The sequence below is a fragment of the Helianthus annuus genome, chromosome 2, assembly GCF_002127325.2.
Source record: "Helianthus annuus cultivar XRQ/B chromosome 2, HanXRQr2.0-SUNRISE, whole genome shotgun sequence".
Classification (NCBI taxonomy): Eukaryota; Viridiplantae; Streptophyta; class Magnoliopsida; order Asterales; family Asteraceae; genus Helianthus; species Helianthus annuus.
The window spans coordinates 66788321-66798456 of record NC_035434.2 but is presented as its reverse complement, the minus strand read 5'-3'; positions in this window follow the sequence as shown (position 1 = coordinate 66798456).

Sequence of the window (10136 nt, the reverse complement as noted above, 5' to 3'; positions counted from 1 at the left end):
TGTCGCCTTGAACTTCGAGAGGTTCTTGACCAGAACGGGGAATACGAATGATCTTCTCGCTGCATAAGATTTCTGCCTGATGTTGGGATAACCAATCCATCCCTATAACGATATCGAAACTACCCAAAACTATGGGAATAAGGTCGATGGAGAAAGCTTGACCAGCTAAGACAATACTACAACCCTTGACTACCTGCGTGGCTTCTAGGCTCTTACCATTAGCTAGTTCTACTACATGCTTGGTGTTTAGGGGTGTTGGTGCACGTTTTAACAATTTACTGGCTTTCACAGATATATAACTTGTATCCGTACCCGAATCAAATAAAACAGTAACATAAATATCGTCGAGGAGAAACTTACCCATAACCACATTGGGATCGTTCATTGCGTCTCCTCGCCCCAGCACGAAAGCTCGGCCCCTTGCCTCGTTGCCATTGTTGTTGTTGTTTCCCCCGTTGTTGTTGTTCCCGTTGCCCTGATTATTGTTGTTGTTGCGATTCTGGTTCTGGTTCAATTGAGGGCAATCACGTTTGTAGTGTCCTTCAGCACCACACTGGAAACATCCCCGGTTTCCACGCTGTGGCTGCTGCTGCTGGTTCTGTGGAGCTGGCGGTGGGAGTTGCTGGTTCTGATTTGCTGGTCGTGAGCTTCTACAATCCTTAGCCTCATGACCCATCTTGAGGCATCTTTGATAACGTTCCCTGCGACATCTTCCACTGTGGTGTTTGTTGCACCTACTACACCATGGGTGATTTCCCCGATATCCACCCTGTCCCTGACTGCCTGATGATTGCTGATTCGGACTCTGGTAGTCATTTGTCTTGCGCTGCTGTGCTTGAGACTGAACAGAAACTGATCCCTTGCTGGAATCCCCCTCCCATTTTCTCTTGTTGTCACTGGGAGTAGCAGAAATAGTGACAGCAGTAGTGGTAGCACTGATGCGTTTTGGCAGCTTGTTCTGTTCCACTGCCTGATCGGTGAGTCGATGAGCAAGACGCTGAATGTCTTGGATGTTGTTGAGGTTAGCCGACGTCACGTGGCTCTGAATCTCTGGCGCAAGCCCCTTGAGATACAACTCAATGCGCTTAACTGGAGGGTCCACCATCGTTGGACATAAGATGGCCAGTTCGTTTGACCGTTTCGTGTAAGCCTCAATCTCTGACCCCGTCATCTTCAAGTGGTATAACTCATCCTCCAACTTGTGGATGTCATCTCGCGTGCAGTATTCTCGTTTGATCAGTTCTTTGAAATCTTCCCAGGGTGTGGCGTTAGCAGCTGCCAACCCTAGGATCTGTACTTGCGCATTCCACCAGGTTAGTGCGATTCCTTCCAACGTGCCAGTGGCGTACTTGACCCTGCGAGCCTCAGGGCATTCACACATCTCAAATACTGACTCTAGCTTCTCAAACCAATGAAGTAGTCCCACTGCCCCTTCCGTGCCACTGAACGTGTTTGGACGACAGTCCATGAAGTTCTTGAAAGTGTAAACAGGTTGCTGTGCGGGTTGACCTATTGTGTACGAATAGGACAATGTTTAAACACGAGAGTTGGTTTAGGAGTGTAGGATCTAAAGATCCTAGTGTGAATTATAACTATAGGATATACCTCCTGCTTGTGCGGCTGCAAGTGCCGCAGCAACTTGTTCGTTAATAAGAGCCGTCAACTGGGCTTGAGTCATGTTAATACGTCCAGACATGATCTTCATAGTAAAAGTAGCATAAGTGAGAATGGTTCGCGAGTAGTGCGATGACAGAAGAGTGTAAGCACGTAAGTGTTCTCAGGCAATAGTGTCATGTGTATCTATGCATACTACGAGCAAAGTTCTATGTAATTCTAGCATGCAGGTAATATATAAATATAAGCCATATTACCTAGTATGTCGAGTCTTGCACGTGGAGCGAAGCGTCGTTGTGGATCGTTGAGAGCACTGTTCTGGTTATAGTCTGGTTTTAATAAAAACGTTTTCCCCATATTAAAACCAAGTTCTCTATAACCAATGGCTCTGATACCAATCTGTCACACCCCCAAAATCCACACGCGGAGTACCACCGCTTGGAGGCGTGACATGACCAGGATCAAGCCATCAATCATATTGAACATAGCATAATAGTTAAAGTAATTCATAAAACCCAATTCAATACGATTGATGTTCAAACCAAACTTTGTTTAAGTAGCGGAAGCATGTAAGTAAAAACCCAACAGAAGTAATAATGTATGAAATGTCATAAGTGTTTAGCAAGCATTCACGATCCATGCCCACAACGACCTGCTCCTCCTTGTGCAAACTCCTTAAATACCTAGGGTCCTGCAAGGCATGCAGCAGAGAGTCAACAACTAGTTGAGCGAGTTCACAGTGTACAGTTCAGTATTTGTAATAGTATGAGTAGCATTATGTTCGTTCGTTAGGTCATGTCTCGTATTAGTTTCCATCGCGGCCTCCCAGGCAGGTATGCGAAGATATTAGAGGATGTTTTTCCCAAGTATTCTAGACTAGGTTTATTTGTATCGCGGCCTCCCAGGCAGGTGTGCGAAGGTTAGTAAAATTTAGTTCGCGGCCTTCCTATGGCAGGTGTGCGAAGTCAGTCATATTATCGCGGCCAACCCTTGGCAGGTGTGCGAAGATCAGTTCAATAAGTGTTACTAGTCTAGTCGTATCTTATCGCTAGGTTCTACCATCTGAGTATACACAATAATTCATCAAATCCCATTCCCACCCGGGAACCCTATGCCTTGGCTGTGTGAACTCACCTTGGTTTGCTCGGCAGATACACAGAAAGTCGGTTAAACTATATAGCGATCAACCACGTCCTAGCATGGTTATTATACAAGTCAGGTTCTTATTCAAGTATAGCACGTATGTTCTACACATATTGTTCACAAATATAATCATGGCAATTCACGTATGAGCATTAGCAGGAACAGTTACGTAAATAACGAAGTCCAAGTATCCGGCCCAATCAACTGGGCTCGTAACAGTGAAAGTCCAATAGTGTGCAAGTGTTCACGGTCACGAGTCGAGACTAACGATCTCGAGTCGAGACTAGTCGGTCTCGAGGTGTACTGGTTTCGGGGTCTCGAGTCGCAACAAGGAGGTCTCGAGTTGTCATGGTCTGGTCGAGACTACACGGTCTCGAGTCGCAACCGGACCCGCAACCGTGGTCTCGGTTTGTGCTGTTCTGTGCCGGTAATGTGGTCTCGAGTCGAGACTAAGGGTTCTCGACTCGCAAATCCGTGTCGAGACAAAGTGTAACAGATTTCCTTACTTAATCAGTAACAATCATTCCGTAATTTCAGCTAACAACTTAGCAGTTTCGAAAATCAGATCAAATCGATAATCATTCCATATTCAAACACATTCATAACATCTTCATCACCCACAAGAGCAGTAACCATCGAAATCATCATTCACACATAAACCGAATTATTTAACTATCATGCAACCTAAATCTTAATTGCAAAACACAATCATCACAGTCGGTTAACAAGCATATATTCGGACCAATTATCATATTGCCAATCATACATACAGCCGATTTCATATATATTCATAATCAATATGCACATGAGCCGATTAGCAAGAACACAATCAATCATGTAACAATAGCCCTAGATTATCATGCAAGAAACATCATCAAACATGAAATCATATAACAACAGACACTTAAAACACTAACCGGCTTAGGGATGAAACCCGTGAGGTCTCGAGTCCAGGTGATGTTGTCGCCGGCTTCAAGAGGAAACAAGAGAGAGAGAAGGAGTTCTAGGGTTTTGTATAACTTGTGTGTTTGTAACAAATGAGAGAAGGTTACTAACACCCTATGTGTTATGCGTGTACATGAAGTGGGCCGAACCCATCATTGGGTTGTCCTTGGTCTCGAGTCGGCCAAACATACATGGGCCGATTGGGTTTGTGTAGTTGGATCATGCAACCATATAAACAAACATTCACAATTTCACACAAGGCACGTATAGCATGTTATTAAAATAGAGTTCACATAATCACGTAACGTTACACAAAAGTAGGTTCGAAATACGAGTTGTCACAATCTACGAGGCTGCTGAGGGGCTCTTGCTCCTTGCTGATTCACCGCCATTAATGGCTATTGGAGAAGAAAAACCGCTCGACCTCGTTCCTTCAATGGTTGTAAGTTCTGACTGTAAAGTTCACCTGCCAAAGGGCACTGTTGATAAGAAAAATGATGTGTTATCTGTTGAGGAATTAATGGCCCGTTTTCTGATGATTCGGAAAGGTGGATGTCAACTGGTATACTGTCGTCGGAAGAATCGTCGTGGTGATCAGGTGCCGGCTGTTGATGACGGTCCTGCTGCTGATTAGGTTAAGTCTGGGAAACAGTGTATCCCCCCCTTTTTTTGATGTTTGTAAACATGTTGGTCTTGCTACTAGGAAATTTTTGAAGATTACTGTCGTGATCTTTGTGAATGGTTGTTTGAAGTGTTATACTGCACTTGATGATATATGTATTTTTTGATGTATTGCTGTGCATGTAAGCTTTGGTTGCTTCAGTTTGTGTTTGGATTACAATATGTTGCATATGTTTAATTGCTTTGAATAGGTAGAGCGAATGAGAATGGTATTGTGCTCATGTGTGAACGTTTGTCTAAAAATGCGGGAGGTTGTGCCCTTTTTAGACTGTTCATGAGGCGTACAATGTTTACCATATTGTTTTCGCGTAAACCAAAAGAATTATATGCAATTTGTAACAAGCAGTAACATGTGTAGGGATGATGTTCGCACTAATAGGGCACAAGGCCAATAATACAAAGTGCAATAAAGAAACACATTGCCTGTATACTTTTATCTTTGCGGGATGGTTTGGCTTATATGTAACACCTGCGTAGCTGCTGCGCGTTCCAGGTGCGAGGAACTAGTGTCCCATCGATTCTTTTCAGTGTGTATGCCCCTTTGCCTAGGGCTTCATTGATGATGTATGGTCCTTCCCACTTTGGCGCTAGTTTGCCTGTTTTTTCAGCGTTGGAAGCCTCATTGTCGCGCAAGACGAAGTCACCAGGAACGAAGGTACATACGCGTACACGCGCGTTGTAGTATTTTTCGAGTTTGGATTTGTACCTTGCCTTTGTGATGGCGGCGTTCTCGCGCCTTTCTTCGAGAAGGTCTAAATCCAGTCTTCGCTCTTGCTCATTGTTTTGCTTCTGCATAGCAATCATGCGCGGTGATGGGAGGCCGTTCTCGGCTGGGATTAATGCCTCCGATCCATAGACAAGACTGAATGGGGGTTTCCCCCGTACTGGTCTTTGGCATGGTACGATGAGCCCATAGGATGCTGGGGAGTTCATCGACCCATCCCCTGCGCGCTGTTCCGAGGCGCGCTTTAATGCCGTCGACAATCTGTTTATTGACACTCTCAACTTGGCCGTTTGCTTGTGGGTGCGCCACAGAGGCGAAATTGTGTTCGATCTTCATTTCTTTAAACCATTTCTGAAGATCTTCTGAGGCGAAGTTGGTGCCGTTGTCGGAGATAATGTGCAATGGTAATCCGAATCTGCAAATAATGTGTTCCCATATAAACTTGCGGATTACCATTCCTGTGGTTGAGGCCAAGGCCATAGCTTCAACCCACTTCGTGAAGTAGTCGACTGCGCCGGGCGCGTCAGGGAATGGTCCCACAAGATCAATGCCCCATTGTTGGAAAGGCCAGGCAGACGTGACCGGTACAAGCGGGTTCTTTGGTCGGAGTGTTTTTGGCGCATAGCGCTGACATGCTACGCATTTCCGTAGTAATTCTACCGCGTCTACATGCATTCCCGGCCAGTAGTAGCCCGCATTCGTTATTTTTGCCACTACCATGCGCGGTCCGACGTGTATCCCGCATAACCCTTCATGGACCTCCCTGACTAAATGTTGTTCGTCTGTTTTGTCAACGTAGCGCAATAGTGGTCCCATGAATGACTTTCGGTACAGAATCCCTTCCGCCATTTCATAGTTTATTGCCTTGTTCTGGATTTTTCGAGCCTCCGCCTTTCCTTCTGGGAGTTTCCCATGTTGTAGGTATAAGATAATCGGAGACATCCAGGATGGATTGCCGATCTCTATAATGTTTACTTGTTTGAGAGGGACGGAAGGGTTGGACAATACTTCGATGCGTACCTCTTTTGCTAAATGTTTGAAACTAGTGGCAACCAATTTGCTTAGCGCATCCGCGTGCTTATTCTCGCTTCTGTTTATGTGATTAACCTTGAATGTTTGGAATTTGCTGATTAGTATTCGCGCTTGTTCCAGGTATAGAGCCATTGCTTCTCCTTTTGCATCATAATGACCATTGACCTGTTCAGCCACTAATTTTGAATCTACATTGGCTTCAAGGTTTCTTGCCCCCATCTTGAGCGCTAAACGAAGGCCTGCTAGGAACGCTTCGTATTCTGCCTCGTTGTTTGTGCTCCGGAAATCTAGGCGTATAGCATATGTAAGTTTGTGGTCATCTGGGCTGACCAATCGGAGACCCGCACCTGCACCGCCATCATTAGAAGCGCCATCTGTGTGTAGAGTCCAGACCCTATCGTCGAAAATAGGAACAGGGTTTGGATTGCCTCGCACTCTTGGACTTTGTTGATAGGAACTTCTGTGGCAAAATCTGCTAGAACTTGACCCTTGATTGCCGGTCGTGGTCTATATAGGATATTGCATCCTTCGAGCTCAATAGCCCATTTGGCCAATCTTCCCGCGACGTCGGGTTTGGATAAGATTTGACCTAAATGGTAATTAGTGAGAACTGTGATGACATGACCAGAGAAATACCGACGTAAGCGCCGTGATGCATGTACTAGTGCTAGGACTAGTTTTTCTATCATTGAGTAACGTGTCTCTAGGCCAGTGAGCATCTTGCTTATATAGTAGATTGGAGTCTGAATGTATTCTCGCTCTACCATTAATACTGCACCTACTTCTACTTCCACAGCAGATAAATATAAGATCAGTGGCTCTTTTTCTCGTGGTGCTGTTAGCGTCGGCAACTGAATTAAACATTCTTTCATTTGTTTGAAGGCTGCTTCCGCTTCGGGTGTCCACTGGAAGTGGGTTTTCTTGGCGCAGTTTCGTAGTGTGCTAATGAATGGATAGGACTTTGCTGCATGATTTGCCAAGAATCTGTTCAAGGCTGCTAGACGTCCGGCGAGTCTTTGCATTTCTTTATTGTTGCAGGTGACGGCATTAACTGGATGGCCTGCACTTTTTCCGGGTTTACTTTAAAACCATCCCTTGTTACTATGAAACCCAGAAATTTCCCTTCTTCCATTCCGAAGGAACATTTTGTTGGGTTGAGCTTTAAGTTTACGCTGCGGAAAGAATCGAACATGCGCTGGATATTTGCGAGCATTGTATCTTCCTCGTGGCTCATGATGACGAGGTTATCCATGTATACCTCGACTGTCTTGCCGATATCGCCTCTGAGGATCGTATCTATTAGGCGCTGGTACGTTGCGCCTGCGTTGCGTAAGCCAAAGGGCATTTTTGTGTAACAGAAGATGCCCTTGTCTCTGCGGAATGTGGTCTTGTCTTCATCTTCTTCTTTCATTTGGACCTGATGATAACCTTTATAACAGTCAAGAAAGCACTTCCATAGAAATAATGCTAGAGAGTCAACTTTTTTGTCTACCTCAGGAAGCGCGTAGCAATCTTTTGGGCATGCTTTATTCAGGTCTTTGAAGTCGACGCACATTCTCCACCCGCCACTATGTTTTTGGACCATTACTGGGTTGGTGACCCATGTATGGTATTGAACCTCACGCAAGAATCCGGCATTAAGTAGCTCTGTCACTTGCTCGTTCATGGCTTTTGATTTCTCATCGCTGAAGCTCCGCCTCCCCTATGAAACAGGTTCTGCTGAGGGTCGGATGTTCAGACAATGTTGTGCTATATCGCGCGGAACCCCAGTCATGTCTGCTGGGCACCAGGCGAATATGTCTTTATTATTGGACATCAATTCTTTTAATTGTACTCGTGTTGCTGGGGAAATGGCGTGTCCTAACAGGATGGTCTGTTCTAGGTATTCACTATTCAGAACCCATTTCTCCGGCTCATTTGATGATGAGGGTTTGGCCACTTTTGCTGGTGGCTCATCATCTACGTACATGACCTCCTTACTTGGTATAGAATTGCAACTCCAGTTTCTGTTGGAAATCCGCATGCAGCATGTGGAATAGAAGTGATCATGCTGAATTCTCTTTGTGACCTTCTTCCGAGCAATAAATCATGGCGTGATGTTGCCGGCATGACGATGAAATTTACTGTGACTGTGCGCGAATGCTCGCCATCAGATAGAGTCACAGGGAATGCTATTTGCCCTAACGGGAATATAGATTCATTACAAAATCCGGTGAGAGGGAAATCGACCGGCTCTAGACGTGCTTTGTCTCCCGGATCGAGTTGTTTGAAGCACTGCTCATATATGATATCCATCAAGCTTCCTCGATCTATAAACATATAGTCCGTTCGATAGTGGCCGAAGATGCTAGTAATAATTACTGGTCGCTCTTCCTGAGGGCCTCCAGGAACAACAGGAAACACGACTTGCTGTTCTCGCCAATGCTGATCATGGTGTCGTTTTTTTGGCCTTCGTGAAGGGCCTCCTTGTACCATGTTTATTTGTTTTAGTTTAGCTGTCTGACCATTGGTACCTTCTGGTTTTGGGATTACCCTGGTATAACTGTCAGATTGGATGTCCCACTGATAAGGCATCTGTGGGTCCAATACTACAGTATCAATCCTGCCACTGCTTTCTTGCCGAATATCAGATCTGATGTTTGGGGACTCAGGTCTGATAATTTGTGTGAAAATTTGGTTCAAAGCTATCTGGAATCTGCCGATCCAGTATTCTGGAGCTCTCTCTATGAGTTGATCTGAGGAGTCCTTTTCGTCTGAGTGATTGTTACTTGTATTGATTCCCATGATTCCGTCGATCTAAGTATTTGGGGTTGTAGAACCCTTGAATTCAGACCGAGGACCTGATGGGCGAGGTGATGAATTCTCTGCCATGTGAAAACAGAGAAATGAGGGAAACTGTATCGAAACGAGACAAAACTGAATAAACATCGTGGCAGAACTTCGTTAATTAGGGGGATATTATACCCGAGTATTATGCCTACTTCTCAGAAATTAGTTAAGAAAGAAAAGAAATGAGCGACGAAAAACGAAAACCCGATGCCCTGTTATATAGGGCCTGAAATCAAGTTTCTCGCGGCCCACGTAAGGTTAGTCCTCGGGTTACGCGGCCCGCGTAGTAGGGGGTCTAGGCGTAGGTGATCCGGGTCACGATATAGGTTCAACACGTTGCTGCCACGTGTCAGCACCAGGTGCGGCCTCGTTGTTACTCGCTCGCGGCCCGCGTAGGTGGTAGCCAAAGGCTAAGCACCCCGCGACAGCCTATAAATTTGTTTTTTAATTATTTTTAATGACATTTCATATTTTGGGCTCGGTTTTCACGTACAGGGTGTATTTTAAGACATATTGGGGTATTTTAAAATATATTAGGGTGTAAAGATATTTTGGAGGGTTGTTATATCCTCCCCACCTTGTTTTAGAGCTCATCCTCGAGGTCTACTAGAACAGGTGTCGGTATTTCCTTTGCATTTCTGATTCAAGCTCCCATGTGTATTCTGGTCCTCTTTTGGAGTCCCACTTCACTTTCACTAGAACTAGTCTTTTGTGCTTGAGGTTCTTAATCTTCCTGTCTTCAATCTGTAGAGGCTTCACTACAAACTTTAACTGTTTATTTACCTCTATATCCTTAAGAGGCACTACTAGCGATTCATCTGCTAAGCATTTCTTGAGATTTCATACATGAAATACATCATGTATTCCTGCCATTTCCTCTAGCAGTTGTAGCTGATAGGCTACAGGTACTATTCTTCTAATAATCTCAAAAGGTCCAACATACCTGGGGCTTAGCTTTCCCCTTTTGATGAATCTTACCATTCCTTTCCAAGGAGAGACTTTCAATAACACTTTATCTCCTACTTGAAATTCCAATAGTTTTCGTCTGTTATCAGCATAACTCTTTTGTCTGTCTTGTGTTGCTTTCAGTCATTCCTTGACTTGATTGATTTTGTCTGTTGTTTCTTGTACTATCTCAGGTCTAGATAGTTGCTTTTCTCCAATTTCT